Source organism: Labeo rohita, chromosome 16 (assembly GCF_022985175.1).
Source record: "Labeo rohita strain BAU-BD-2019 chromosome 16, IGBB_LRoh.1.0, whole genome shotgun sequence".
Taxonomy (NCBI): domain Eukaryota; kingdom Metazoa; phylum Chordata; class Actinopteri; order Cypriniformes; family Cyprinidae; genus Labeo; species Labeo rohita.
In genome coordinates this window covers 10,627,959-10,641,249 of record NC_066884.1, presented here as the reverse complement: position 1 = coordinate 10,641,249, position 13,291 = coordinate 10,627,959, and positions in this window count along the sequence as shown.

The window sequence follows — 13,291 nt, the reverse complement described above, 5'->3', positions numbered from 1 at the left end:
CAGAACGGGAACAGGAAACGCGATGCGAATTTGAAGACCAGGGCAAATTTAACTTATTTTGTCTTTTGTAGCTTCTGAAGGGCAGTACTAAATAATAATAATAAAAAAAATCTTTAGGCAAAATAAGAAAAAAGCATACATCTTCGTTCTGTTCAAAAGTTTTCACCCCCTGGGTCTAATGCATTGTTTTTCCATCTGAAACATCAGTGAGTGTTTAAACCTTCCGTAATAGTTGTATATGAGTCTTACAGTTGTCCTTAGTGTGACAATATGAATCTCAAAGTCATACAGTCATTGTTGGAAAGGGTTTAAAAACACAAAAATGCTGAAAAACTAAAGAATTTGTGGTACCTGAAGGATTTTTCTGAAGAACAGCGGGCAGTTTAACTGTTCAGGACAAGGGATTCATGAACAACTATCACTAAACAAAAAAAAAAAAACACTTCTAAAGGAAAGGAAGGAAAGGAAAGGACGTGACGTGACGTGAGGCCAAGTATGGTGACCCATACTCAGAATGTGTGCTCTGCATTTAACCCATCCAAGTGCCCGGGGAGCAGTTGGTATTGAGGGTGAACCTTCAATCCCTGCCGGACCTGGGACTCGAACCCACGACCTTTTGGTTATAAGCCCGACTCACTACACATCTTTTATGTGAAATATCTTATTCAGGTCAGTACTAAATAAAAATAATATATTTTGTATGATCCCTTTTATTTTGGTAAAGTAATTAACATTTTGCAGATGTTTAACAGTAATGTTCCTTGATCTGTGCATATTTCTCCCCTGATTCAGATGAGATGATTATTGTGGTATTGTTACTTGTGGATTATTATGATGTTTTTATCAGCTATTAGAACTCTCATTCTGACAGCACCCATTCAATGCAAAGGATCCCTTGGTGAGCTATAATGCTAAAAATTTCTCCAAATCTGTTCTGAAGAAGAAACGTATGCATATATTTTGGGTCTATACGATTCATGGTAATATTAAAATTATTATTACTACCCTGCTGGTAGACGCAGCTGCACCTTGTATCTACAAAAGGCGTTATTCTCTGTTTTCAAGAAAGGCACCGACTTGTGAAACTAACCTCCGAATAAAAAGGAGGAGCTGAAAGTCACTCGAGGTCTCCACATCAGAACAGTGTCCTCACGGTGAGTTCCATCTCCTATTCTACAACATTTGAGGAATGATCAAAGCAGCTCTGTGATTACCTGCACTTTAGATTATCTCTGTGTCTGCCTCACTTATGCTTTTCCCCCCTTTTCTGCCTGGAGGCAGGGAAGTTTTGAGACACAATCACACCTTTAATGGAAGTCCTGCAGATTTATCAGGAAAGAATGTTGTTTAAGGAGAACGTTCCAATGTTGCAGCTCATCTCACTGCGATTGGCTGAGGTACAGAGAAACATTTGGATGATGCCACCTGCAACATATGCCTTTTTTGGCATCAAACAAATGCACAAAAAACTGTTTACTTAAAAGGAGAATAAAGCAAGAAAGTAAATACTGTACATCATCAACAGGCAGATCATTTTTTAAGGTTGAAGCTGTGATCTGGTTAGCAGCACAAGCTCTGACCTATTCAGTTTAAATCCAGCTCATGTCTCATATTCTTATTGCACATTTATCTTTTTTTAGCTTTATATTTTATATTTATATTTTATATTTTTGTTCGGCCATTGAGAGGTCTATATAGGTCGTTTATAGTAAAATGCCTATGATGCCTGAATGGAATGAGGTATCTCCACCAAACTCAGAACATTTATGTAAGAACTGAACTGAGGTCACAGGAAAAAAATGGCTGAGCTTGGCCAGTGGCACCATAAGAGGGGGAAAAAAATAAAAATGGCTATAACTGTGCAACTATTTGTCCTATCAACATAAAAATTGGTGAGCATAATCTTGGTCTGAATTGCCACATGTGTCTACAAGGACATCTGTGTATCTCCAAAAACATGGTCGCCATTGGCCGACAAATTTTGAGCACCTGTTAGACAAGGTTAACGGAGGCCAAGAGCAAAACTCAGTGGGCCTGTTCAACTCATGGCCCCAAAGGTCTGAGAAATTTGAAAGAAATCGGCCACACGGGGACGATGCCATATTTTTCAATGGCATAAATAATTGTACATCACGCAGTTTTTTGCGCATACGCAAGATATTCATATCATACGATAGAACTCCTCATTCCGGACAACTTTATCTTTAGAACTACGGCTGTCAATCAAATTGTTTGTTAAATAATTGAAAAGATGTAAAAAAAAAATACTTTTGCAAATTTGTCCTAGGTTTTTCACTCAATCTGGAAAAAAAACACTGCAGTACAGTTCTCTGGACACTCTAGGTCAATAATTAAAAAAAAAAAAATGTTAACATTTACCCCTTGGGAAGCTATAACAGGGTTGTTTAGAAAAGGGGTCTATCCGGATTTACCCAAAATCCTATAACGCCTACAGAAAAACTCAAAACTTCACAAAACCTGCTGAGCACATACAACAGTTGATTCAAAACAAGCATGCAAAGTTTTAAGGGGATCGGCCCACAGCTGGTGCTATAACAGTCATAAACTTAATATAAAACATAATATTTCTATGTTAAATCATATAGGCTCGCTATATGATTTTTTTGTTCTTCATATGTGCTTAAATGCCTTAAAGCACTTAACCCCTGGTAATTGGTGCTTGCAGCTATTTTTTCTGTTGTAATTGTGTTGTTATTTGAGCTTAGCTTGTATTTAACCTAGAAACATTTGCTCCGGAAATGCCTTAGATGATTTTATCCTCTTAAAACTTCTGTCTGAAGCAGTATATGACAACTTCCTGACCCTATTCTTCTTCGCAAGTCTGATTTGTCTTTGTCACAGTCAGCACAGCCAGACAGAGAGCCAGCGTTTGATCTCTCATTTAAACTGCACCTTGTATCCTCACTCGCTATTCCACCTCACCTTCTTTTGCCCTCATTTGACACTTGAATGTCTCCTCCTCTTCTTTGTTCCTCAGGCAGTTTCTGAATGTGACAGAGTCATGGAGCATCATGCTGCGGTTCAACTTTGTGGATTGCTCTCTCTGTTTGAAAAGTTTCTTTCCAAGCATATGAACAAGAAAGTAAGTCGTACAGATCTGGAAAAACATGATGCTGAGTAAATGATTTTCATTTTGGGGTGAACTAATCCTGTGAAAGATAAAACATCCTCTATCAGTCGGTATCACTTGTTCTGAACTTCATGTGTTAGAATCTGAAAGCATAGCTCAAATTGGTTTTGAAGTGAGAAAAAAAAAGATGGTTTTCCTGGAGATGTGCAAATACATTGAATTGCTTTGAACTAGAGGAATTTGCTATAGAATTGAGTAATAAAAGCCTACAATTGGTTGTTGGAGCTACTGAGATGCTTAAAGTAATATATATATATAAGTCTAATAGTCAAAATATTAGTAAACAAACAGTACACTCTAAAAAGTGCTGGGTTCAAAACTAACCCAACCTTAACCCAGCCGCTGGGTAACTGGGACAGAACACGCGTTGGGTTGTTTTGACCCAAGTGCTGGGTTTAACCATTTGACCCAGAATGCTGGGTTGTTTATTTGACCCAACCAGTGGGTCAAGTTAACTGTGTTGCTGGGACAAACATAACCTAATCATTGGGTTATTTGTTGTCTTATTGCCTTGCTATCTTTATATTTACCAATAATAATGAATAATCACAAAAGAATGTAAAATTATTATTGCTTTTCTGCAATACAGTTAGAAAAACACAAAAAAATGTAAACATCAATTTTCATCAGTTTTATTTCTTTTTAAAACAATTTTCAAATGGGTGCAGCTGACACACATTTTATCCAACCATTACAGACACATAAAACAACAACTTTAGTAGATCAGTTAATTTAAAACACAAAACTGTGTAAACTAGGCACTGTAGATTCCGATTCTTTGTCAACATTGCAGCAGCAGAACACTCAAAAATTAATTATTACCACATGAGAATCGTTCCAAACATTGTGCTATTAAAACTAAGCCAAACAAAGTGTCCACCAGACAATACATATGACAATTTAAAACATGTTACAAGTGGGCAGAAAAAACTGTTGGCCTCAAAAAATTCACACATGAAGACTTGTGTCCATCAATATAATATACTGCAAGCTGGAAAAATTCCTAAGCAACGAGTCCACTTTAGTGGCATGGCCCGTAACAAAGGCGAAGGTCTAGGATGTCGTTGTCTCGTCCCCAGGGCACAAATCCAGCATGCTGGTCCCCACCTGTTAAATATATGACACTCAGTCTTGAAGACACTTAGGCCTGAAAAAATTCTCATTTTAGAAGAAAATTTCAGACTGCACATGTTTAGTCTTTTACATCTGAACACTTCATACAGTGGTGGACAAAATGATTGGAACACTAGTATTTTCACCAGCTAAACAATTGTTTTAAGTCACTGATTTCTATTTTTGCTGTAGTGTGTCAGTGGGAAATATCAGCTTGCATTTCCAAAAATTAATTATATATGTATATAGAAAAAGTAAAACAAAACTTACAGGTTTGTATGTCAGTGAATGGCTTCCAGAATTCTGTGGTTGTGGTTCTTTGGACCATTCCTCCAGAATGGGCAGGACTTTGAAAGCACTCTCCCCTTTAACATCTAGACCATAAGAATAATACAGTGCAAACTGTGAAACTTATCTCATAATCAAAACAACACGTTGAAACACTTTCATATGAAAATTTCTTCATTCCTTTAAATAATGAAATTGTAATAAAAATAAATAAAAATTATAATGGTATTAATGCAAATGAATCCCCACCCCCATTCAACTACTGCAGGTTAAGTTTAGGTATGGGGTGGGATTCAGGGATGTAGAATATGCTCATGCAGAATAAGGCATCAATATGTGCTTTATAAGTACTAATTAACAGCCAATACACAAACTAATAAGCAACTAGTTAAGTGTTACTGTACCATTGTATTTACCAGTTGATGTATCAAATACAGTTGAATTTTGTTTCTATAGATTGACATATTATAAGAAATACCTTACCTGAAGTGATGTCACCCAGCTCTTAATGCACCTTTCAATCTTACTGGACATAGGCAACAATTTGATCTGCAATTGTAGCCCAGTCTACAAAAAGTCTGCCTCTGGATGTAGCTTCCTGAAGTCTTGTGAAATCTGATCAAATTTCAACCAAAAAAAAAAAAAAAACACACAAATGTGGTTAAATAAGATAAAGCTTTTAAATGTTAGATTGATTGTTTGATTTTATTGCCATACCAGTAACTATGGTTATTTTAATGAAAAGATCAAATTCTAAAACAAATCATGGTTATTGAATGTTACTGAAGGATGTAACTTACCTTTAAATGTTTTAACCAAGGTATCAAGCTGCCTTTCCTTCAAATTCTCTATTACAAAGCTGTCCATCTGCACCAGCAAGAACCTCACATACACTACCGTTCAAAATTTGGGGTCAGTACATTTTTATTGTTTCTCTTTTTTTTTTTTTTTTTTTTTTTTTTCCAAGGATGTATTAAGTTAATAATTAAAAGTTTATTAAAAGTTAGTAATAAATAATTTACATTGTTATAAAATATTTATATTTTGAATAAACACTGTACTTTTTAAACTTGTTATTCATGAAAGAATCCTGAAAAAAAAAAAAAAAAATCACAGGTTCCAAAAAAATATTTGGCAGCACAACTGTTGATATTATCCAACATTGATCATTCTAATAATAAATCCGCATATTAGAATGATTTCTGAAGGGTCATGTGACACTTAAGACTGGAGTAACAGCTGATAAAAATTCAGCTTTTCATCACAGGAATAAATTCTATTTTAAAGTATGTTAAAATAAAAAACATTATTTTATATTGTAAAAACATTTTGCAATATTACTTTTTTTTTTCTATATTTTTAATCAAATAAATGCAGCCTTGATGAGCATAAGAGACTTCTTTAAAGACTATTACAAGTCTTACTGACCCCAAACTTTTGAACAGTAGTGTATCTAGAATGAAATTTCAGATTTAGAAAATTAGAATTTCACAAAACTGTTTTTACAATGACTTATTTTATATAGAAAGCAGATTAATGCGTTTACATGCAGCACAATCGTTTAAACACAGATCAGTTCTATCGGTCTTTGTCAGTCACGTGCGTTTATTACATGTGAGGTCACCGAGGCGCCATTTTGAAGGTATCGCTGCATTGAGCAGTGAACTGAAAGTATACTGAGCCGTAAAGTAAAGACTGTTTAAATTATCATAGTGGAGAAACAGAAGTAAACCAAGTAGATATGGGACCGAGATCATCTCAGCAGAAGTTTTAGGAACCGAATATTATATAATTTGTCATTAACAATTAACATTGATCCATATTAACGTTACCTGGCCGCAAAAAGTTGAGTGCTGCCGGTGTTCAACCTCGTTGGAAATATGACGTGCTCTTGTTTACGGTATATAAAAACGTATATTATTTACTTACAAATACACTTATGTTCTGTTTTTGTCTACCATTGATTTGCACATTCCCTTATACCATTAATACCATTAAACTTTACCCTGTTTGTTCAACATTTTCCGTACTTCGTTTGGCTGATAACAAGTACTGATAAGGAGTCAATCAAAAACACATTTTTCAAAATGTCATTATACATACTTTATTATAAATGCAACACTGTGTTAAAAATCAGCTTAAAAATGCATAACAGAAGATGTGACAAGCATGATGAACATCAACATACTGCTAAGTGGACACAGTGCAAGTACTACAAAGAAAGTTGAATAATAATAAAATTAAAATAAATAATATTAATAATAATGTGATGATGATTTAATGCTTCTGCCAAACATTTCTGATTACCCTTTCTACATGGATTCTTATAAGTGCTAGATGATCGGTCAAATAATTAATAGTTTGTAGGTAGGACACTTTCTGGCACACACTTTTACACTGAATGGTTTCTCTGTGAAAATCTCAAAGCAGTCAATCATTACTATACTGTGTCCAAAGGACACCACAAACTAATGAGGGATAATTTTGTGCCTGTAACAGTTGTATAAAACAGTGTTAGTGCAGGCAGATTCAATCTGAGGTGCATGAAGTTAACAGAAGTATTTAAAATGAAGTGAGAATTTCCCTTATGTCTGACATGTAAAGCAGTCAGTTTTCTTCTGTGTACACACAAGTTACATTCAGTTTGTGGCATCGAGTGGTGTCTTGTGTAGCTGACCATCTCCTCCAGCCTGGTGGGTCATCATCTCAGCTGGCTGCAATGTGTTTATTTTTATTTTATTTTTTTTACAGTTCAGTCACACCAACCTATATGAAATACAGAAATACATAAAAAATAAAAATATTAAAAATGTATTTTAGTTTGGTATTCAGTTAAGTATTTAGTTAACAATTTCAGTAGTAAAATAAAATAAATCTCTGCACCCATGCATAAAACGATTGCGTGACATTGTATGGTACGTGACGCATTTCTGCTCCCTGGCTGTCCGTTTAGCGGTGCCCTGGCAACCCCTGGAAACCTGCTTTTCATTCTTAAGGTATTGTTTTCATTATAATTTACTGATTCAAATTAGTTATCAATAATAATTATTTTACCACTAAGCTGACAAGCTCTTGCGTATGAACAGGCAGCATCTGTGGTGTGGGGGCGGCGCCGGCGCAACCATCAAAAATATTTAAAAGGAATCCGGCACCACGTTCCTGACCGCATCACTGTCTTTACTGGGTGCTTTTAGGGAATATTTGCATTTATCCACACTTGTCATTAAGCCGTATACCTGCACTACACCATTGAATAGCATTGATATCCCAAAACAACATGTGGATATAACGTTAGGTACTAAAGAAAATAGAAAATAAGCACATACTAAAAAAAAAAAAAAAAAAAAAAAAATCGCTTACTTACCTTTATGAAAATGTCGAGGGCAAATATGATGATTTTGCGTATCACCGCTGCTATGCAGGCCATCTGACACTTCTTGGTTATTTCCGCTGCATGTTGTCTGTTTCTTTCAAGTGGGAGACCTAAAATATCTTTCCTCGTGGTCAGTTTTTAACCTTTTCTATCGTGTAATTTACCATCGCTGACTTTAACACAACAAAAACGTACAATTTTGAAGCAAATCAAAATTCTGCAACTACAGAACACCTCAGCTTTGATACCTTACAAATGGCGGCGATACCCAAAATGCAATTTGATTCTCGTGAGTGTGACGTCACCTGACAAAGACTGATTATGCTGATATCGCGAGAAAGCTTCTCAAGCATTTTTAATATTGCAAGATCTTGTAAACATTTTTTTGCACGTTTTGAGCAGTAGTGCCAAATTAAACTAGTTTGATTGAAATGTTGTAAAACTTTGGCAATCTTCAGAGTTAGAACACAAATACTGTATGCACTGGAGCGTTTGTCAAACACGGTGTTCTGGCATGCTATGATTTTAAAGTGGACCACTGCTTTAATGTCTTAATTATGACACAATATTATACGGAACGGTTGGCAAAGGCAACCTAAGCTAGCATCTCACCACTGAACTGTGTTTATGTCAATCCGTCTCCAATTTGAAGGGAAGAATTGACACAGCAGACAGCAGACATCAGACAGCATACCCATTTAATTTTTATACTGGTCTCCAGTCGATACCACTTTTTGTCCCATTGACTTCCATTCAGAAAAGCAAACGCATGCAAAAGTTTGGCGTTTCCCTGCATTGCAGTTAAAGGTTCGTGAACTCTGACCTGTCACGTGAAACCGTGTGACCAATAGCAGATCGATACGTCACCGCGTGACCTCTAGGTGTTGGCTAGAAAGAATACAGCTCTTGGTACTGGGCATGCGCACATAAATCTAACGTTATTTTTGTCACACTATACAACAATAATATTTTTTTTCATTATAGTAAGGGCTACGTTTATGGTTGGGGTAGGTGTAGACGTTATAAAACACAGTCTAATAGCTAGAACAATTCATTTCATTTTTAGTTTCCAGTCGGAGTTGTACCTGTTGGGAGAAACGAGTCTTTTCGAAGCTTCGCATCGCTTGACCGCCTGACGAGGAAACGAGTGAAGAATCCAGAATGTTCGATGTGGAAAAGTAAACAAACCGGTTGGGTTAAAATAACCCAACCCCCATGTTCAGTGGTGAAAGAACCCCTAGAGTCCATTTGACCCAGCATGATCAACCCAGCTGTGTGTTTACAGTACCTCAAACAACCCAGAATTTTGACCCAGCACAATTAACCCAACAATGTGTTCACAGAAATAACCCAGCACTTTTTAGTGTAATATGTTTATTAATTTTAATATGTTTTAAAAAGCTATTTATTCATGTGATTTTATGTGCTAAAGAAGAAAATTCTTCTCATATAAGTTGAAAAGGGCTGTGCTTCTTTTTTCTTTTTCTTTTTTATTTTCTTTTATTTTTTGACAGATTTTTTGAGGAACATTTGAAGAATAAAATGTTTAAAAGAACATCAATATTTGAACTGGAATGTACATGTAAAAGATCAATTAATGAATAAAAGTAATATTTTCTTGCAAACTTTTAGAGTGTATCTATAGAAGAGCTGGGCAAAAAAAAAAAAAAAAAAAAAACATTTTTCAATGATTCTTTTTATTTATTTATTTTTTTTAAACATCATTACATAAATATTACTATTATTGTGATTAGTGCTGATAAATGAAGAAATTAAATTAATCTTTTATGCCTTCATCTGATTACCAGAAAAATAAAGAAAACATCGAATCAAAGTGAATTGATCTATATCTATAAATGTGACCTTGGACCACAAAACCACTCATAAGGGTACATATTGCCTTTAAAGTTGTCCAAATTAAATTCTTAGCGATGCATATTACTAATCAAAAATTAAGTTTTGATATGTTTACGGTAGAACATTTACAAAATATCTTCATGGAACATGATCTTTACTTAAGACAGAAAAATCAATAATTTTGACCCATGCAATGTATTGTTGGCTATTGCTACATATATACCCATGCTACTTATTACTGATTTTGTGGTCCAGGGTCACAAATGTTTTTTTTTGTTTGTTTGTTTGTTCAAAAATATATAAAATTGAAAACTTTAAAATTAAAGTGGAAAAAAAATATCCCTGTACTTTGCCTTCTACTTAGTATTCTTCCCTTGTGGGTTTAATGCTAATAGATTTAATTTTAAGACAATTTTTTGTCAGATGGACGTCGCATAGTGGCATTAAACCAAAGAGGGAATGTCATCGGGCCATATGAAGACATCAACGCAGAACTCATTATAAGATAATCACTGAAAATCTAAAAACCTATCCAAGTCTGATGGCAGTTAGCAAAATTAAAGATGGCATTGTTCAAAATATAATATGGACTAATTAAAGTGGCATCATAAATCCACATTTAATTAGATCCAAGCTTATTGGATTGGAACTTAAGAATTAGATTCAGTTTTGCGACTCTGCAACAGGCAAATTCCGCAGTTACAGCTGCCAAATCGCTATTGTCGGTGTTATCACATTGTCAAATGATTGTTTCCCGTTTCGTCCAGAGTTACATGAGTGGCCCATGTTGAGTTATTCAGAATCTCCAGGATTTCCATCCCATTTAAGATTAGCAGAGGCGTTCTGTTTGGGATTAGGTGCTCCTCCACTCGCAGGCCTCCTGACGCCTGCAGATAAGTTCCCTGCTGGAAAGCATGTGTCACATAAATAAAACAAATTGGGAAATTGCTTTTTTGTTGATGTTGTTGTTGGATTTTCAAGTTTGAAGTTCTTTTTGTACCCACCTCAACTGCTCGGAGGATAGCTTTGATGGAATGAATGTAAGAAGATGAGGAGAGACGAGGGTAGAGTTACTTGCACGTTGTGTCGTGTGGATGATAGTAGAATACTTGTTGTGGTTACATCCAGAGAAGATTCTTAAGGTGAGAGATACTTTTGTGCTCAATGAGGGAAATTTACAGTTACTTTGTATTCTTGTCAAACGTTGTTTGTTGAAGGAAAAGTTCACCCAAAAATGAAAGTTTGCTGAAATTTGCTCAGACTAAGCCCATCCAAGATGTAGATGAGTTTGTTTCTTCATCAGAACAAATTTTGAGAAATTTAGCATTACTTGCTCACTAATGGATCATCTGCAGTGAATGGGAGCCGTCAGAATGAGAGTCCAAACAACTAATAAAAAACATCACAATAATCCACAAGTAATCCACACGACTCCAGTCCATTAACTAACAATTTGTGAAGTGAAAAGCTGTTTGTTTTTTAAGAAACAAATCCATCAAGGCATTGTATGTTTAAACTGTTTCTTCTAACTGAAATAGTCCATAATAACACAAAATTATGCTTCTCCCAGGTAAAAATATCCATCCCCTGTTATACTTTTGACAGCAAAATGCACCAACATATTTGTTATTGGCAAAGCTGTTTTGGACTGTTTTTATTTGTACACAGTGCTTATCTGTGCATATTTCTCTCCTGATTCAGACGAACTTTCTCATAGGAGACAACATGCAATATTATGAATGGAGAATGGTATTTTAGCCTGAAGCAATGGTTTAAATTTAAAAATATCTTAATGAATTTGTTTTTTTACAAACACACAGTTTTTCACCTCACAAGATGTTAATTGATGGTCTGGAATCATGACGATTATTTTTTGACAGCACCCATTCACTGCAGAGGATCCATTAGTGAGCAAGTGATGTAATGCTAAGTTTTTCAAAATCTGTTCAGATGAAGAAACAAACTCATCTACTTCTAGGATCGCTTGAGGGAAATTTACATTTACGGGTAAGTATTTATTTAACATTATAAAGTACAGCATAGGCCCAACAATATGCATCAGCATTAACAAGAATTTTGTAAAACCATTCATTTTTGAGCCATGACTAGACAGGCTTTTTGAGAAGAATACATATATTTACACAAGAATCAGAGCTGAAAGTCAGACTTAGAAATTTATTGATTCTTGTTCATAAACAATATAAGACTGATCGCCATGATTGTTTCGAATGCAGCATTCAATTTACACGAAGAACATCCAACCCCCATCAGATAAGCACATTTGTGACCCTAGACCACAAAACCAGTCGTAGGGATACATTTTTTTAAATTGAGATTTATACATGATCTGAAAGCTGAATAAATAAGCTTTCCATTAAGGTATAGAAAGATGGTGCAAGATTTGGCCGAGATACAACTATTTAAAATCTGGAATCTTGAGGGTGAAAAAAAAAAAAAACACCAAATATTGAGAAAATCGCCAAATAAACAAAAAATTGTCCAAATAAATAAAAAAAAAATCTTCACGGAACACAATCTTTATTTAATATCCTAATGATTTTTGGCATAAAAGAAAAATCGATAATTTTGACCCATACAATGTATTTTTGGCTATTGCTACAAATATACCGGTGTGGTCCAGGGTCACATTTTAATATTGCTTTTATTCAGTCTTAATACAAAACTTTTACTTAAACGATGCCTAATGACAAGACAACTTGTGGCAGCACTTTAAGTGCCAGTGCACAAGAAAAAAAAAAATATAAAGCAAGCATACAGTGTTTTAAAATAATGACAGGATGCAAGTTTGGTTATAAATACTCAGCTTGCTGTTAGTGGTGATGCATCAGAAGGTGAAACTTGCTAAATGAAACTTGCTCTGGATGTTCTGTTTATATAATTTGGAAAGTATCAGACAGGATAATTTCATTTGTTTTGGCTTCTGCACAATTATTCTAAACAGGGCTCAAACTGATTAAGCAACTAGAGACAAAGAGGAAAATCACCAGGCATTGTGCGTCTGAATACTGTCATTTATTTCCCTTTAATTTTCCTCAGATGTTTGAAATAAAAAACAAACATGTCTGAATGGGCAGTGTGCATGTTTGAAGATAGGTGAACTGTATGTATTTGATTCTAAATGCATTTTTTTTTTTCGAAAATCATTGCCCTACAGAGCTTGAAAGAAGCCATACCTTTCTTACCCAGACGTCCAATAGCTGCCAGCAAAAGTCTCAACAAGAAGGATGGAGGATGGAAAAAAATCTGTGCATGAGCTCAAAGACTTATGAACCGACATCATGCCCAGAATCTACAGCTTAAAGGTATATTTTGCTAATAGCATGCTGTGATAGAATCATCCTTTCTTGTTTTTTTTTTTTCCTAAAATCCCAAGGAAACTCAGATCGCACGTGTAGATGACACAGGTGTTTCATTTTTATATATTTATTGAAAGAAAGGATGCATATAGGAACAGTTCACCCAAAAATGAAAATTACCCAATGATTTAC